At 33.1% G+C, this 19,120-nt stretch overlaps 1 protein-coding gene and 1 long non-coding RNA gene across 5 annotated transcripts in view; both read right to left on the reverse strand.

The window, feature by feature from the left end:
- TFEC (transcription factor EC) overlaps positions 1–19,120 on the reverse strand; it is a 235,737-nt gene that overhangs the window by 122,753 nt on the left and 93,864 nt on the right. The gene's annotated exons all lie outside the window — the stretch shown is intronic.
- The window catches only part of LOC129135564 (uncharacterized), a 55,599-nt gene that overhangs the window by 19,326 nt on the left and 17,153 nt on the right, over positions 1–19,120 (reverse strand). The gene's annotated exons all lie outside the window — the stretch shown is intronic.

Here is a 19,120-nt window from a genome sequence, read left to right on the forward strand (position 1 = left end):
TGGAGAGGAGAAATCAAAGTACACAATTGTAAGTTCTTATACTATATGTAAAGAGGTATAATATAACTTGAAAAATTGTGGTAAGTTAAAGAACCCTAAAGCAACCATTGAGATAGCTAAACAAGGAATTATAGTAAGTAAGCCAACAAAGGAGATAAAATGGAATCATAAACATTTGTTTACTTCGATTAATCCAAAAAAAAGCAGAAAATGAGGAAAGAGTGAGCATAGATGGAACAAACAGAAAACAAGTATCAAGATGACAGATTTAAACCTACTCAAATTAATAATCACATTAAACATAAATTATCTTATTACCCAATTAAAAGGCAAAAATTGTTAGATTGTATTTTTTTAATTAAGACCTAACTATATGCTTTCTATAAGAAATTCACTTTAAGCATAAAGTAACAAATAGGTTAAAACTGAAATGATGCAAAAATTATACCACACTAACACGGATCAAAAAGCAATTGGAATGGCTATATTCATACCAATTAAAGTAGATTTCTGAGCAATGAAAATTAGCAGGGATAAAGAGCATTTTATAATAATAAAAGTGTCAATTTATTTAGAGAGCATACAATCAGTTATGAACCTAATAACAGAGTTTCAAAATATATAAAGCACAAACTATATAGAATCAGAATCAAAAAATAGAAAATTAGAAAATAGAAAATTGTACCATTAAGTCAGATATCTTAATAACTCTCTCAATAATTAATGATAGAATAAAAGGACAGAAAAATTGGTAAGAATATAGAAGACTTGAGCAACATTATCAACAACCTGACCTAATTGCTTTTATAGAATACTTCACCCAACAACAACAAATATACACTGTTTTCATGTGCACATGGGAAATTGACCAAGACAGGTCATACTATGGGCAATAAAACAAATATTAACAAATTTAAAAGGATTCATATCATGCAAAATATGTTCTCTCCATAGCATAATTAAATTTTAAACAAACAGAAGTATTCCTGGGAAATCGCCAAATATTTAGAGCAAAATAATATAATACACTTTTAAATAACCCATGGTTCAAAAAAATCAAAAGGGAAATTAAAAAGTATTTTTGAACTGAATGAAGACAAGAGTAAAACAGACTTAAATTTGTGAGATGCCGATAAAGCAATACTGAGGGACGAATTTTTAGCACTAAATGCCTGTATTTAAAAAAATAAAGATCACATGTCCAAGACTTCAGCTTCTACCTTAACACATTAGAAAAAGGAGATAGATTAAATCCAAAGTAAGTAAAAGAAAGAAAATAAGATCAGAAGGAAAATTAATGAAATAAAAAATAAAATCAATGTAACTGAAAGCTTATTCTTTAAGAAAATCAATAACATCGACACTCTTTTAGCAAGATCATAAAGAGAGAGAGGGAAATACAAATCACCCAATAAGGAATGAGAGAGGTGACATCACTAAAGATGCCACAGATATTAAAAGGATGATTAGTGTATATGACAACTTCATGCCAAAAAAGTCAAAACTTAAATTTTTTTGACAAATTCTTTAAAAGGTACAAACAAGATTTCAAGAAGAAATAGATAACCTAAATAATCTATACCTATTAAATAAATAGAATATGAAGTTTAAAAGCTTCCCAAGAAGAAAACTCTAAGCTCAGATGACTTCATTGGTGAATTCTAGCAAACTTTTAAGGATAAAATGTATCAATTCCGTACTCCTCCAGAAAATTAAAAAGGAGCGTCTTCTTCCCCCACTCACTCTATAAAGTCAGTATTGCCCTGAACCAAAACCAGATTTTACAAAACAAGAAAACTACAAATCGGTATCCTTTGCGAGCATAAATGGAATAATTTTAAACAAATATCTTGCAAAACAAACTCAACAACATTATCAAGTGAAAAAAATCAGGATTAGGTCGAGTGCATCCTCAAAGACAGGACTGGTTTAACATGTGAATGTTAACCAATGTAATTCACCATATTAACAGACTTAAAAAGAAAAATGATATGATCAGCTCAGTAGACATCAAAAAAGTATTTGACAAAATACAGCACCATTGTTGATTTAAAATTCTCAACAAATTAAGCCTACAGGAGAACTTTCTCAACCCAATAAAGGGCATCTATGAAAACATATATAACAGAAAAAGACTAAATGCTTTTCCACTAAAATCAGAAACGACAAAAATGTTGTCTCTTGCCATTTCTACTGTACTAAAGTTTTATGAGTTCAATAAGGCAGAAAAATGACATTAAAGAAAAGACATCTAGATTGGAAAAAGAAGTAAAACTATCTTTATTCTTAGATCACATGAGTGTCTATGTAAAAAAACCCAGCTGAATCTACAAAATAACTTCCAGAATCATCAAGTAAATTTAACAAGGTTTCAGGATACAAAATCAATATATAAAAATGAATGACAGTTTTATACACTAGCAATGAGCAATTGTAATTTTAGATTTTAAAATGGTACTAAAGTCAAAAAAATAACATGCTGGCAAGGTTGCAAAGAAAACACTCATACACTGTTGGTGGAAGTGTAAATTAGTTCAACCAGTGCGGAAAGCAGTATGATGATTCCTCAAAGGACTAAAAGCAGAACTACCATTCGACCTAGCAATCCCATTACTGGATATATACCCAGATGAATATAAACCATTCTACCATAAAGACCCACGTATGCAAATGTTCATTGCAGCACTATTCACAATATCAGAAACATGGAATCAACCTAAATGCCCATCAATGACAGGTGGGATTAAAAAATGTGGTACATATACACCATGGAATACTATGCAGCCCTATAAAAGAACAACATCATGTCTTTTGTGGAAACATGGATACAGCTGGGGGCTATTAGCCTTAGCAAACAAACTCAGGAACAGAAACCAAATACTGTATGTTTTCACTTACAAGTGGGAGCTAAATGATAAGAAATTATAACACAAAGAAGGAAAGAACAGACCCTGGGGTCTACATGAATGGGGAGATGGGAAGAAGGAGAGGAGCAGAAAAGATAACTATTGGGCACTGGGCTTAATACTTGAGTGATGAAATAACCTGCACAACAAACCCCTGTGACACTTGTTTACCTATATAACAAACCTTCACATATACCCACAAACCTAAAATAAAAGTTTAAAAATAAATAAATAAACAACTTCAAGAATAAGTGTGACAAAATATGTGAAAAAATATTACAGTTAAAACTAAGAAGGCATTGCTAAAAAAAATTAAAGAAGACCTAAATATTTGAAGAGGCATACTGTGTTCATGAGTCAGAAGACTCAATGTTACTAAGATGTCAAAAAATTCAAAACTTGATCCATAAATAGATTCAGCATAATCTCAATAGAAATCCAAGCAAGATTTTGTAGAAATTGACAAGCTGATTCTAAATTTATATGGAAATGGAAAAGATGTAAATAGCCAAAATAATGGAAAAATAAGATAAAGGTTGGAAGATTAACACTACCTTCTTTCAAACTTATAAAGTTTCAATAATCATAATGATGTGGAATTGGTACAAAAACACAGGCATAGATCAAAGGAACAGAATAGGGAGTCCAGAAATGGATCCATACATATATGGACAACTGATTTTGACCAAGGTGTAAGGGCAATTCAGCATAAAAGGGTAGTCTTTTCAACAAATTATTCTGGAGAAGTTAGACATGCCAAAAAATGAATTTTTAATCCATAACTTGCACTATATACAGAAATTAACTCAAAATGGATCATAGACTTAAATGTAAAATGGAAAACTACAAAATTTCTCAAAGAAAACTTTGGAGAAAATCTTTGTGAATTTGGGTAAAGGCAAAGATTTCTTAGATATGGCACCAAAAGCATGATCCAGAAAAAATAAGAATAAAGTGAATTTCAACACACGGTAAACACCTGCTCATCAAAATACACTGTTGAGAGAATGAAAAGATAAGACTAAGAGACTAAGAAAAAAAAATTTCAAATCTTGTATTTGATGAGGGTGTATATTCAGAATATGTTCTGAAACTCCCTAAATTTAATACAAACAGCCCAATAAGAAAGAGAAAAACCTCTTTGAACAGACACTTCACCATATAAGGTATATGGATAGCAAATAAGGCTCAACATCAACAGTTATTAGGGAAATGCAATTTAAAACTACTATGAGATACAACTACACACCTAGATATTTATTAGGATGACTAAAATGTAAAAGACTGATCATTCTAAGTGTTAATATGGTTGTGAAGGAACTTGAACTCTCATACTCTGCTGGTAGGAATTTTTTTTTTTAATCCCTCACCTCCTTCCCATCCCTTCCCCTAGTCCCCAAAGTCTACTGTATCATTCTTTTTTTTTTCTTTGACAGAGTCTCACTCTGTTGTCCAGGCTGGACTGCAGTGGTGTGATCTTGGCTCACTGCAACCTCCACCTCCCAGGTTCAAGTGATTCTTGTGCCTCAGCCTCCCAAGTAGCTGAGACTACAGGCATGTGCCAACATGCCTGGCTTTTTTTTTTTTTTTTTTTTTTTTTTTGTATTTTTAGTAGAGACAGTGTTTCACCATGTTGGCCAGGCTGGTCTCAAACTCTTCAGCTCAAGTGATCCACCCCACTTGGCCTCCCTAAGTGCTGGGATTACAGGCATGAGCCACAGTGCCTGGCACCATTGTATCATTCTTATGCCTTTGCATACTCATAGCTTAGCTCCCACTTATGAGTGAGAAAATATGATGTTTGGTATTCCATTCCTGAGTTACTTCACTAAGAATAATAGTCTCTAATTCCATACAGGTTGCTGCAAATGCAATTATTTCATTCCTTTTTATAGCTGAGTAGTACTCATATATATATATATATATATATATATCACATTTTCTTTACTTGTTGATTGATGGGCATTGGGCTGGTTCAATATTTTTGCAAATTGCAAATTGTGCTGCTATAAACATGTGTGTGCAAATATAATTTTTGTATAATGACTTCTTTTCCTCTGGGTAGACACCTAATAGTGGGATTGCTGGATCAAATGATAAATGTACTTTTAGTTATTTAAGGAATCTCCACACTGTTTTCCATAGTGGTTGTAATAGTTTACATTACCAGACTGCTGGTAGGAATGTTTAATGGTATAATCACTATGAAACGCTTTTGGCTGACTCATAAAAAGTTTAACATTCATCTACCATATGACCCATCCATTCCACTCTTAGGTATTTATTTAAGAGAAATAGAAACATATGTTCATGCAAATATTTAGACACAAATATTTATAAAAGCATGATTGGTCATAGCCAAATGTTGGAAACAATGCAAATGCCCATCAGTAGATTTATCAATACAAGAGAATACTACTCAGCAATAAAACAGGAATGTACTATTGACACATGCTACAACATGGATGGATCTCAAAATAATTACACTAAGTGAGAAAAGCCAGACCAGATAATAATATGTACTATATATTCTATTTATATAAAATACTAGAGAAGGCAAGCTAATGCACAGTGACAGAAAGATCAAAGATTGCCTGGAAAAGGCAGCGAAGGAAGATGCAAAGGTTCAGGAAAAAAGGTTATGAAGGGGCAGCAGGAAACTCTGGGGTGGCTGGGCGCAGTGGCTCACGCCTGTAATCCCAGCACTTTGAGAGGCTGAGGCAGGTGAATCATTTGAGGTCAGGAGTTCGAGACTAGCCTGGCCAACATGGTGAAACCCCCCTCTCCACTAAAAAATACAAAAATCGGCTGGGCTTGGTGGCATGTGCCTGTAGTCCCAGCTACTCCGGAGGCTGAGGCAGGAGAATCACTTGAACCTGGGAGATGGAGGTTGCAGTGAGCCAAGATCACACCAATGCACTCCAGCCTGGGCAACAGAGAGAGACTGTCTCGAAAAAGAAAAAAGAACACCCTGGGGTGATGATGGATATATTTACTATCTTGATTGTGGTGATAGTTTCACAGGTGTATACATATATTAAAAATTATTGAAATATATTCTTTACATAATGTCCTCTAGGTTCATCCATGTTTTTACAATAACAGGATTTCCTTCCTTTTTAAGGCTGAATAGCATTCCATTGGGTAAACATACTGCATTTTCTTTATCTCTCCATTCATTGATGGACACTTAGGTTGATTTCATTCTTGGCTATTTTGTATAATGCTACAATGAACATGGGAGTGCAGATATTTCTTCGACTTAATGATTTCATTTCCTTTAGATATGTACCCAAAGTGAAATAAGCCAGGAACAAAAAGACAAACACTGAATGATCTCACTTATATAGAAGATCTAAAAAAATTGAACTCAATAGAAGTAGAGAGTAGAACTGGAGTTTCCTGGGATGGAGCGGGGGGGCAGTTAGAGAGATGCTGGCCAAAGGATACAAAATTTCAGCTAGATAGGAAAAATAACTTAAAGAGATTTATTGTACAACATGGTGACTATAGTTAATCAGAATGTACTATATTGTTAAAAATCACTGAGACTGAATTTTAAGTGTTCTCACCACGAAAAAGTATTTGAGGTAAGTCATATTTAATTAGCTTGATGGAGCCATTCTTCTATATATACCTATTTTAAAATAGGTATATATACACCATGTTGTACAAAATAATATATATATTATTTTTATTTGTCAATAAAATAAAATAAAAAATTAATTATTTTTAAAAATTTATCTTTTAAATATGTGCAGTTTATTCTATGTCAATCATAACTCAATAAAGCTGTGGTAAAGAAAACAAAACCCACAATAATAAAGAAAAAAGGAAAGAGAAACACAATGGAAGTTTTGGAAACTGAAAAGCAACTCAAGGGGGTGGAGGGCAAGGGGAAGGACAGCATTAGGACAAATACCTAATGCATGGGTGGCTTAAAACCTAGATGACGGGTTGATAGGTGCAGTAAACCACCGTGGCATATGTATGCCTATGTAACAAACCTGCACATTCTGCACATGTATCCCAGAACTTAAAGTAAAATTTAAAAAAAGAGAAGCAGCTGAATTAGTGGCAACTTATGAAAGATCTAAGAAAACTAGATTTAAGAAAGCACCATGGAAAATCAAGGAGTTCTGAGCCTTAAACCAAAAAAGTCTCCAGAACTGTTGGCCACAGGTACCCCTGAAAATAAGATGAGAACTGAAATGTTCATACTGAGAGATTCGTTGTTAGATTCCAGTGTCCTCTGTTTTACCCTAATAAAACCATGGAGATTAATTGTCTAAAGAAAATAAACAAGATATTCTATGAGTTAGACACAAGACACAAGAGTGGATTGTTCTCCTGAAAACAGGAGGATGAATTGAACACAAGCCCACCCGTTCTCTTCTCCAGAATACTCAGAACACTCACAGCCAGGCCACTACTCTTCGAAAAGGAGACTTAGATGATCTTTCCTTGGAAACCAGACCAGCACAAGAGGAAAAATCTGAAGGCAAAGGTATAAAACAGTGCAATATGATCATTCTACAATGCAGCTAACAGTCAACATGCCCCAGCCATGCTACCAAGATTTCCAATAATTATATGAACCTCTGATTCTTAAATATGAGCAAAAATCCCAAGACTACAAGACACCTGAGAAAAGTTCCTAGGAGAACATTGAGCAGTAAAGGAAATTAATCATGGTTTACCTTATCATTCCATTATGAATGGTGCTTACATGGTATAATAATGTAGACACATTATATTAATCTAAGCAAAATAACAATTGTATTGAGAAATGAAAATACAGAAAGATACTTCATGCATTATGGGAGTGAGTGGAGGAAAGAGGTGATTTCTGGTCCTTTGAACTGGGAAGTCAGTTGATAATGCTTAAAGCTGTCAAGCCAAAAAGTATAGTTCAACTGCATAATCTAGAGACTCAACTCATACCAAACGAATCAGCAATACTTGTGTATGGAGTTGCTTCTGAGACAGGGAAAATGAAGGGAGGGGATGAGTATGGTAGATTTTCATAAAAGCCTTGTTGAACCATTTGAGTATGTATCACTTTGATCAAAATGGGAACCAAAAGAAGAATTTATATCAAATATAGACTTTTAATTACAGCACATTCAAGTGCTACAGCATGAATATCTAAGAATAATGATGCCCTGTTGTTCCTTAGGGACATCAGATTGCCCTCTGCAGCAGAATTGAAACATAGTAGATCTCACTGGAGCTACATGGTGCCAACTTAAAGAGAGAAGAGGGCTTCCTAGGCAGCTAAAAAATGGAATGCAACCCGATTGAGGTTATTGGATTACCTGAAGAAAAAAATACATCAAACAGAAATAGCTATACCAGCAGTGGAAACAATTTAAAGTAAGAATCACTGGCAAATGCTAGCAAAGCCCATTACAGACTTGCCCAAGGAAGATGATGCCCTGCTTATAGCCTAATGGCTCCAGTGGCTCTTCTATCCCTATTGAGGAGATGAATTCACCCATTTGTCATTACCTGCTGCCATTAGACGTTTGAATGACTTAGCCAACTCCCCTTTATTCTGATTCCAGGCCCATGACAAAGCTGATCTACGAAGATCAAATGTACTCATTGGAGGACACAAATATGCAGTACCTTGGTAGCTGCATTTCTGATTAGAAATTAATATAACTTACATCTTTCTTTTGATATAAGTTAATGTAAGTTCATGTCTAAGAGGTTAATCAACATTTAGTATGCTAGAAAATAAGATATTTTTAGTTTGTAATTATGGGTTAGTGGAGATGAAATAGGGAGTCATGTTTTTAAAACTATCAGGGGTTTTATATATATATATATATATATATATGAGATAAATCTGAAGAGCAGTATATCTTCTTATTTTAAAATGTCAAATTATCTTTGGGAGTAAAAATTTTCTTTCTCAGTTGTAATGAGCCTAGGAAAAGTGGAAAATATTTGAGTGTTTGAATGTAACTGGGCAATAAACTAGTTCAGATGAAGCAATTTAACCAAGTTGTAATTGTTTTCATGATATTTAAAAAATATAATTACAATTTTTTTTATCTCTGGACCTGAATATAGAACACAGATTATGTCTACTGTGTAAATGGCCATTTCAGTGAACTGAATGGTGCCCTCGTGGTCTTGAGAAGATAACGCAATTCACAAAAGGCTTAAATTATTCCCTAGGCACCGTTTAGTTTACACAGTGCAAGTATGTATCCTATTAAAGTAGGATTTATTAAAGTAGTATGGCCTCTACAAAGTACAGTTTATGTAGAGGCCATAATTTGTCTTGGCCAAGTGGTAATTTCAAATGAAATATTTGGAGTTTAATCATTCACTTAAGAAGTGTATGTATTTAAGGAAAAATTAAAATGATATAAAGTATCAAATCAGTTTTTATAAAATGGAAAAATATATTTTAATTAACTTTTAAATTCTGATTTGTGTACTAGCATTTCTTAGAATTATTGCATGTGGTACCTCATAAAAGGGAGACTTAGAAAGATCCCTGAGATAAACCCTCTAGGCCAGAAGGATGAGGCCATAGAACATAGGGCCATAGAACATAAAAACTTTTTATCTTTCATAGTTTATTTTACTCAGGATTCCCTCATTTTAGATGTTTAGGTAACATGTAATATTCATAGATGTTTCCATGTCTAAGGCAGAAATGAATCAGTGATGTCAAGCACTAATTTGAGAATATCTGCAATGCCTCTGATTTCAGTGAAAACATAATGGCACCTCCAGTGAGATGTTGACCACTTGGCTCTGTATTATAAAACAGAAGGTGAAACAAGAAACGAAAACAAGAGAAATATGAAAAAAACCTGTAATCAATCAACCAAGTATTTTGGATATCCATGACTATAAGCATTTAGCTTGACTGGTTTTCACTCTGTATTGCATAGGGCAATTTCTTCTTATACAGAGTAGTCAGTGATGCATTTCCCTGTGTCTACTGCTTTGAATATTTGACACTTCTTCCTACCCTTTTTGAATATGCATTTACTTGTTAATTTAGTAAATATTTATTGAGATCTACTATGTGAAAATTGTGGGTGGCTATTACTTCCAAACTCAATTTTACTTAATTCATCATTAGTCATAATGGACTATGTCCTTGACTAAAGTCTTTCTCACACTTACTCCACATTCCTCTTCAGCCTAATAATGTGTTTGGCCATTAACCTGCAGCATTCAGTGCTTTGATGAATTAAATTCCTTGATGGAAGAGGGAATGACAGGAGCTCTCATCTCATTTCTAACCCAAAGTGTTGTATGTCACCCTAAGCCTATACCTCCCTGAAAATCTTGTCCCCAAATTTTCTCACCATGTTCTCTCAAATTCCTACTCTATCTCTCTGATATATCTAAGATATTTGAAAAAAAATAAGTCCATAAAAATATCGACCATTTGGGAATGTTTTTTCTTGCTTGTTTTGAAAAGGAATACTTACTATATCTCAAATGAAGACTTAATTGGTAGAATTTCAGGGAGTGCTGCAAAATGAAATAACAATTTCAAGCAAAGTTGAAGCAATATATTTTTTTGTATTTTTGTCGGGGGTTGGGAGACTTGGAAATCCCATGTATGACAGGATACTTGCTTCTTTTTCTTCTAAGCTCAGCCCTGATCTCACTGAACCTGGGCAAATAACTACATCAATGTTACTAAGCCTAAAATTGTTTGATTAAGTATTACATTGAGTGCAACCTAAAAGCAAGCATTTAGAGACTTGACCCAAAAATCAGCAAGGGTAGGAAAGTAAATTGTAAATGTATAGTGTGGGTACATAGGTAATGATGAGGTAAAAAGCTGGGAAATATAAGGCTATATCTAAGAAATAATTAAGCTAAGTCTCTGATGCTAAAACATTCTAATATTCCAAACAATATGCATAATGCACTACAGTCATATTTTTTCAATAGTTTGAAGACTTTTGGAATAATTAACAAAATAATAGAAAAGCTTACTAGTATATATGCATATTATCTATGAAATAAAATATTAATGATTATTTTAACAATACTAGGAAAGAATGCTTTTCCTTCACATATCTTAATGAGAATTAATAAATCCAAAAATAAAAGGCAAGAAGTACATCCCAAAGCCAGAAAGCAACAGCAGAAAATCTACTAGATACATCTAGATTTTTAATTCATATGTAAGCTGTAACAAAAATCAACTTTCTCTCATTTTTCGCTGTAACATCCATACAATATTTTCCAATGACATTTTCAAAAATAAAATATACAGAACCTGAACACATTGAAATAATGGAAATGATACAAACCCTGAACTTGATGAAATAATAGAAATGAGAACACAACTTGAAGAAAATAGAAAACATAGGCAAATATGATTCTTTAAGATTTGTCAAATTTAGGGTTTATAAACTCTACATTTCTTCATACTTTGATTTTCAGCTAATATGTTGAACTGTCATATATAGAAAGAGTGATAATTTTGCAAATTCAGTGAAATACAAACCAGAGGCACTCTAAAGATCAAGAAGGCTGTGCTGATTCTTTGCAGGAGGAGAAAATAAGATAAAAAAAACTCTGGCAAAATTGATTAGAAGAATAGAGGAGACATAAACAATATGATGTATTTTGAAAGACAGAACCACAGATAAAGAAGGAAATGAAGAGATAATGAGAGTATTATCAATCCCTATTTGGGTATATTTTGAAAACAAAATTTACAAATTTCTAAAAAATGGTTCATCAGAATTGACTCAATATGAAATAAAGAGTTTGAGTAATCCTATGGATATGTTTGATACATATTCCTTCTTTCTGCTGATGATAAAAATGTTGAAGAGGAAAAGTTCAAAGAATACATCCTCTAAAACCTTCCTGGAACCTTGCCTCCAGGTAGATGAAACACTATTAATGAACAATGTAATAGTGATGTGTCATGATTATAACTATAATTTTAGAATAACATGATTTATTCATGTAGAGTTTTAATGAGCACTGCTTTCTTTTCCAAAGAGGTTATAATTAATGGCTAATGCTATGCCAGCAATGTATTAATCAGTAGTTGAGCAATCTTCCCACTTTTCTCCTTCCCACTGTCCCTGCTTTAGTTGATGGGGTTCATGGTTTCTTGCGTGGAAAATCACAAAAGCATCCTAAATGGTCTTTTGCCAACCACAATTCATCTTTCTACTGATTAATTTTTAAATACTTTTAGAGATTTAGGTCTAATTTCTGGACTAGAGTAATTTTAATCTGTCAAAATATGTGACCAGTTTCAGCCTGTAGTGATGATGTACTCTGAATTTCTCAGATCTGCTTCTTTTAAAACAATATGAACATATAAATATATAAATATGTAGATGTATAAAACAATGTTAAATAATTTGTAGAATATAAAAACATTATAAATATACATACATACTTAATATGTACATATTTATGTGTGCATTTATGTCTTTACATAAATATATGCATATACAAAGCAATATAAAAACAACATAAATATGTGTGTCTATATATGTATATGTGTGTGTGTGCGTGTGTGTGTATATATACGTATATATGCAGCTATTTTCAAAATTTCCAAAGAAATTCAACCTTGTTAATTCTTAATAAAACCTATAAAATTTAATGTTTCTCATGTTAAAATATCAAGTATATTCATTTATTACTTCTTTGCCACCAAAGTGTGAAGTCAAATTAATCCCCAAAGCAAACAAATAGATTTTTGCTTATACCAAAAAAGTCCCAAAATGTATTCATTTGAAAATTAAATTATTTAGAAATCTAATATTTATAAGCAACGACTGAACCAATAAATTACCTCAAACGACCTAATACAAAATTGTAGTGTTAAATGCCTTAGTATTTTGGTACCAAACAATCTAATATTAGACTTCCAGAAATGAGTATCACTGGGTCATGAGATAAACTGGAAGAATACACATAAACACATTGGAAATAAAAAGAAACATAATTCAATACATACACCTATTTTAGCTGTGGGTCAGAAATGTTCTCTTTTAATATACATCACAATAAACATTATTGTCTCCTAGACATACATTGAAGTTTTAATGGCAAAATTTAGCTGTCAAGTATTAAGATTTTTCTATGACCAAATTAAAAACACTCTTAGATATCCTTATTATATAACTTTAATAAAATCAAAGTTAACAGTGTTATTGTCCATGTTCCTTTTATTAGAGAAGCATGAAAAAATAATTCACCAAAAGTGTATTAGAAGAAATAATTCTATATGAAGAACAAGACAGAAAGAAAAATAAGGACCCAAAACCCACAGTAACACATAATACACACATACACATTCAATTAATGCACAATCAAATCGACTTGAAAATTCCACTAACTTATAACCATCTGTGCTCTCTGCAGAATGATTAAAGAAAGACAAAGATTCAAATGATAAATACATGCAAAAACATATTTTAAGCTATTTTATTTGGTTATTGTATAAGAAAACGATTTTTAAAATGAGATATTTTGAGGATCAAAAAGCCAACATTTTTGCTATATTTAGATGCCAAAATAGACACCTAAATGAAAAGAAAAATATTCTTGCCACAAAAATAATATTAAAGTTTAGAGATTCTCTGAACTTAAGCTTACCCCAACAGCTATGACATAATGATATTCCATGTATCAAATGAAATTAGTACAAGATGAGATGACTCTTTCATCACAGCAGGCATACTAGAGTTAAAAAAAAAACCTGAATATGGATCAAGGTATTAGGTTTTTAAAGGGCAACTCAGGTAGATAGCAATACAGAAATATTTATATTGACTGAGATTTTAATATACAGTATTATCAAAGGTATTTTTAAGGAATAACATGATTTTAAGAATAAGTTGTTAAATTATTCTTAACATGATTTTAAGAATAAGTCGTTAAATTAGAAAAATATTCCTACATTTTCTAAAAAGTGTACTTGACTAGATCTAAAGAGATTTATTTAGTCATTTATAATGATTGTTATGTAGAAGATGATTTATAATGATTGTTATGTAGAAGATACAGTGAAAGAAATCCTGCAGTTGCCCTATAATGCACAAATTGTATTTTAAGTAATTCTCTTATGAATGCTCACAACTTCCTGTTCTGATATAAATATCTGCCTTCATTAGAATGCCTCCCTGCCTGTGATAATGTGCTTGGATTTTCTCATGTTTAAATATCATATCAAAGCTGAAACCTATTTTCAGTTACATTGTGTATGCCACAATTTCAAGTAAAATATGTAGTATTACTTAGTAGTAACAGTAGTATTACTTAAATTAGAAAATGTGTATTTCTCAAAACAGAAATACATAAAAGACCTTAATTAAAGTACAGTTATTCATTGTTGATTTCTTTCCCAAAGATTAGCCCCATTCTGCCTTCATTGAAAACACGTAAAATTACAGCTATAGCTGAATATGTGTGTGTTTATTAAATTAAATAAGTTAATTTTTATTTTATGGGCAAAAAGAATGTATGGAATATTTTACACAGAAAGCTATATTTACATTTTAATCTCTTTTTTTTAGTTCTAATAGCTTTAGAGCAAATTCTTTAGAATTTTCTATGTATAAGACCATGCTATCTACAAATAGAGATAGTTTTATTGTTTCTTTTCCAATCTGAATGCCTTTTTATTTTTGAATATTAAGTAGAATAATAAATACATTCCTTTTGCTCATAAAGTAAAAACCAACTTATTAAATAAACACACACAAGTACTCAGCTGTAGCCACAATTGTATGTATTTTAATATTAAATGCATTATTTTTATGCTTTGATATGTATTGTTTAACATGAGAAAATCCAAGCATGTTATCACAGACATGGAGTTATTCTAATGAAAGCAGATATTTATATCAGAACAGGAAGCTAAACAAGTATTCAGCTAAAGTATGGTAAACACAGATCATACTTTTGTGGCTGGGACCATTTTTCTTAAAGATACATATTATTTAAAAGAACGATTTATTACAGAAATATTTAAGTAGGCTTATAACGTTGTATTGATGTGTATCCATGGACTGGTAAGTTTAAATTTTTTAAATATCAACTTATAAAACCACATGAACATCTCAATAGATGCAGAGAAAGCATCTGACAAAATATAGCACACTCTTATGAAAAGAAGTATTCAAGAAACTAGGAATCAAAGGGAACTTCTTCAACTTAATATAGGGTATCTATGAAAAAACACAGTTAAGATGATACTTAATGATGAAAGACTGGATGCTTTCTCCCTACTAACAGGAACAATACAAGGATACCCACTCTTGCCACCTCTGTTTAACATTGTGCTGGAGGGTCCAGACAGTGCAATTAAATAATTAATTAATAATTAATTAATTAAATAATTAAACAAAAAAAATAAGCATCCAGACTGCAAATGAAGAAATATACTATCTCTGTTTGTAGATGGCATGATCTCGTACATAGAAAATCTTAAAGAATTCACTGGAGAGGTATTAGAACTAATAAACGAGTTTAACAAGACTGCAAGATGCAAGATCAATAAACAAAAATAATAAATTTCCATAAGTTAGGAATGGGCAATCCAAAAATGAAATTAAGAAAACAATTCCATTTATAATGCATTAGGAAATAAAATACCTGGAAATAAATTTAGCAAAAGAAATGCAAGTTTGTATTCTAAAACTCCAAAATATTGTTGAAAGAAAGATCTAAATAATTGAAGAGACATCCCATGGTGATAGATATGAACATGTAACTCTGTTGAGATTTCATGCAAAATTGTTTTAATTAATGATAAGCAAATGCCTCTTAGAAAACTTTGAGTATTTTTCTTTTTTTTATTATTATACTTTAAGTTCTGGGATACATGTGCAGAACATGTAGGTTGCAGCAAACTACCATGGCACGTGTATACTCTGTTGAGATTTCAACAATTTCCAAGTTGATCTACAGATTCAGTGAACTCTCCACCAAGATTTGAGAAAGTTTTTTTGCATAAATTGACAAGCTGATCTTAAAATTCATATGGAAAGTCAATGGACCCAGAATAGCCAAACAAGTCTTGAAAAAGAACAGCTAAGAACTGAGTTGGAAAACTTACAATTTCCTATTTCAAAACTTACAACAAAACTAAAATAATCAGAACAATTTGGAACTGGCCAAGAATAGACATAGGTCAATGGACTACAATAGAAATCCAGAAATAATAGACATAGATCAATAGAATAAAATTGAGAGTCCAGAAATAATAGACATAGATCAATAGAATAAAATGGGGTCTAGAAATAAACCCTTACATTTATGGCCAATTGACTTTCAGCAAGGGTGCTCAGACAATAAAATGGCAAATAATTATCTCTTCAACAACTGGTACAGGGACACTGGATTATTTACATGCAAAAGAAGGAAGTGGACCCCTTCTTCACAACAAACACATTAATTAACTTAAAATGGATCTCAGACCTAATCATAAGATCTAAAACTATAAAATTCTTAAAAGAAAACATATATATGCTTATATATATTTATGATTACTAAATATGTATTTACCTAAATATTATATATTATATATTTTTTTGTGTATGTGTATATATGTGTGTATGCATACACACACACACACACACACACACACACATATATAAATGGACTTCCAAAATGAAAAATGTTTGTCCTCCAAAGAACACCAACAAGAATTGAAAAGACAACCCACATAATGGGAGGAATTATTTGCAAATTATATGCACGACAAGGGGCTTTTATCCAAAATATATGAAGAACTCTTACAACTTATTTAAGAAGATAAAAGAAACCCATTAAAAATGGGCAAAGGATCTGATTAGACACTTCTTCAAAGAAGTTATAGAAATAGCCAATTAGCACATGAAAAGATGTTAAATGTCATTAATCATTAGAAAAATGTAATTCAATACTACAGTAAGATTCTGCTTCATGCACACTAAGATAGCTAAAGCAAGAAGACCAATAATAATAATTTTTGGTGAGGATGTGGAGAAACTGGAATGTTTATAAATTTCTGGTGAGAATGTAAAATTGTGCAGCCACTTTGGAAAATAATTTAGCATTCCTTGAAGTATGAAACATAGGGTTACCATACCATGTGCACCAGTAATCACATACATAGGGTATATATAGATATGTCTCAAAATGAAACATATATATTCATACAAAAACTTCTACACATATATTATAGCAGCGTTATTCACAATAGCAAAAAGCAGAAGCAACCCAAATGTCCACCAATTGATAAATAGATGAATAAAATGCAGTGTGTCCATCAATGAAATATTATTTGCCAATAAAAACGAATGAAAATGAAGTTCTGATACATGACATCATATGGCTAAATCTCGAAAACGTTATGCTTATTCAAAGACACTACTAACAAAAGAGTTGGGGAAATGAGGGTAATACAGAGGGACTGCAAATAGATATGATGGTTTTCTTTGGAGAGGGTATTGAAAATGTTCTAAAGTTAGATTGTGGTAATGTTTGCACAACTCGGTAAATACACTAAAAAACTATTGAATTGTACACTTTACTTGGGTGAACTAAATGGACTACGAATTGTATCTCAGTGAAGCTATTTTCTTAAAAGTCCATCTCAGATATAGGATTAAGATGGCGGACAGGAGGCAGGACTAGCTTGCAGCACCCACCCAGATAGACAGAGCAGTGTGTGGAGACTCACATCATGAAATTTTGCTCCAAGAACTACTGGAGGGAAAGCTGAGGGAATCCACAGACCCTTTGAAGGGGAACTGGATTGCTGCTGCAGGCTCACTGAGACAGCAAAAAAATGTGGGTGTGCTTGCCTTCTCAACAGGGAGGCTCGTGGTCTGGGGCAAGTTCTCAGCCCTGGTCACCAGCTGCCTGGAAACAGACTTGGTGCTGTTGGGGGTGGGGCACAGTGGGAGTGAGACCAGCCTTTAAGACTGCCATCTGTGTGGGAACGGGATGAGGCCTGTGGCTGCTGGATTTCCCCCACTTCCCTGGCAACCTGCATGACTCAGCAAAGGCAGCCATAACCCCTGGGAACATAATTCCATTTTCCTGGGAACCACATCCTCATCCCCACAGCAGCAAGCCCCAACCAAGGAGAGTCTGAGCTCAGACACACCTATACCCACCCCCATCTGGTGGTCTTTCTCTACCTGCCCTGGTAGCCAAAGACAAAGGTCATAATCTCTTGGGAGCTCTATGGTCCTACCCACCACCTGAGAAATCTGAATACTTAACCAGGCATCCCTAGGGCAAGTTTGCATCCTCCCTGTAACACCACAGCTAATGCGCTCTTGAAAGTGCCACTTGCTGGCTGGACGCCAACCAACATAAAACCAGTGCACTATATGAAAACACAACCAAGGACCCTCACAGAGTCCACTTCACTCCCTTGCTACCTCCACTGGAGCAGGTGCTGGTATCCACGGCTGAAAGACCTCAAGATGGGTCACATCACAGGACTCTTTACAGACACTCCCCAGTACCAGCCTGGAGCCCAGTAGCTCCACTGGGTGGCTAGACCCATAAAAGCAAAAACAATCACTGCAGTTCAGCTTTCAAGAAGCCCCATTCCTAGGGGAAGCAGGAGAACACCACATCAAGGGAGCACACCATGGGACAAAAGAATCTGAACAGTAGCCCTTGAGTACCAGATCTTCCCTCTGACATAGTCTACCCAAATGAGAAGGAACCACAGAAACAATTCTGGTAATATGACAAGACATGTTTCTTTAACACCCCCAAAAGATCACACCAGCTCACCAGCAATGGATCTAAACCAAGATGAAATCTCTGAATTGCCAGAAAAAGAATTCAGAAAGTCGATTATTAGGCTAATCATGGAGGCGCCAGAGAAAAGTGAAGTCTAATTCAAAAAAATCAAAAACATGATACAGGATATGAAGGGAAAAATCTTCAGTGAAATAAATAGCATAAATAAAAAGCTATCACAACTTCTGGAAATCACGGACACACTTAGAGAAATGCAAAATGCACTGGAAAGTCTCAGCAATACAATAAACAAGCAGAAGAAAGAATTTCAGAGCTCGAAGGTAAGGCTTTCAAATTAACCCAGTCCAACAAAGACAAAGAAAAAAGAATCTTTAAAAATGAACAAAGCCTCCAAGAAGTTTGGAACTATGTTAAACCTCCAAACCTAAGAATAATTGGTGTTCCTGAGGAAGAAGAGAAATCTAAACATTTGGTAA

The sequence above is a fragment of the Pan troglodytes genome, chromosome 6 (genome assembly GCF_028858775.2).
Source record: "Pan troglodytes isolate AG18354 chromosome 6, NHGRI_mPanTro3-v2.0_pri, whole genome shotgun sequence".
Classification (NCBI taxonomy): domain Eukaryota; kingdom Metazoa; phylum Chordata; class Mammalia; order Primates; family Hominidae; genus Pan; species Pan troglodytes.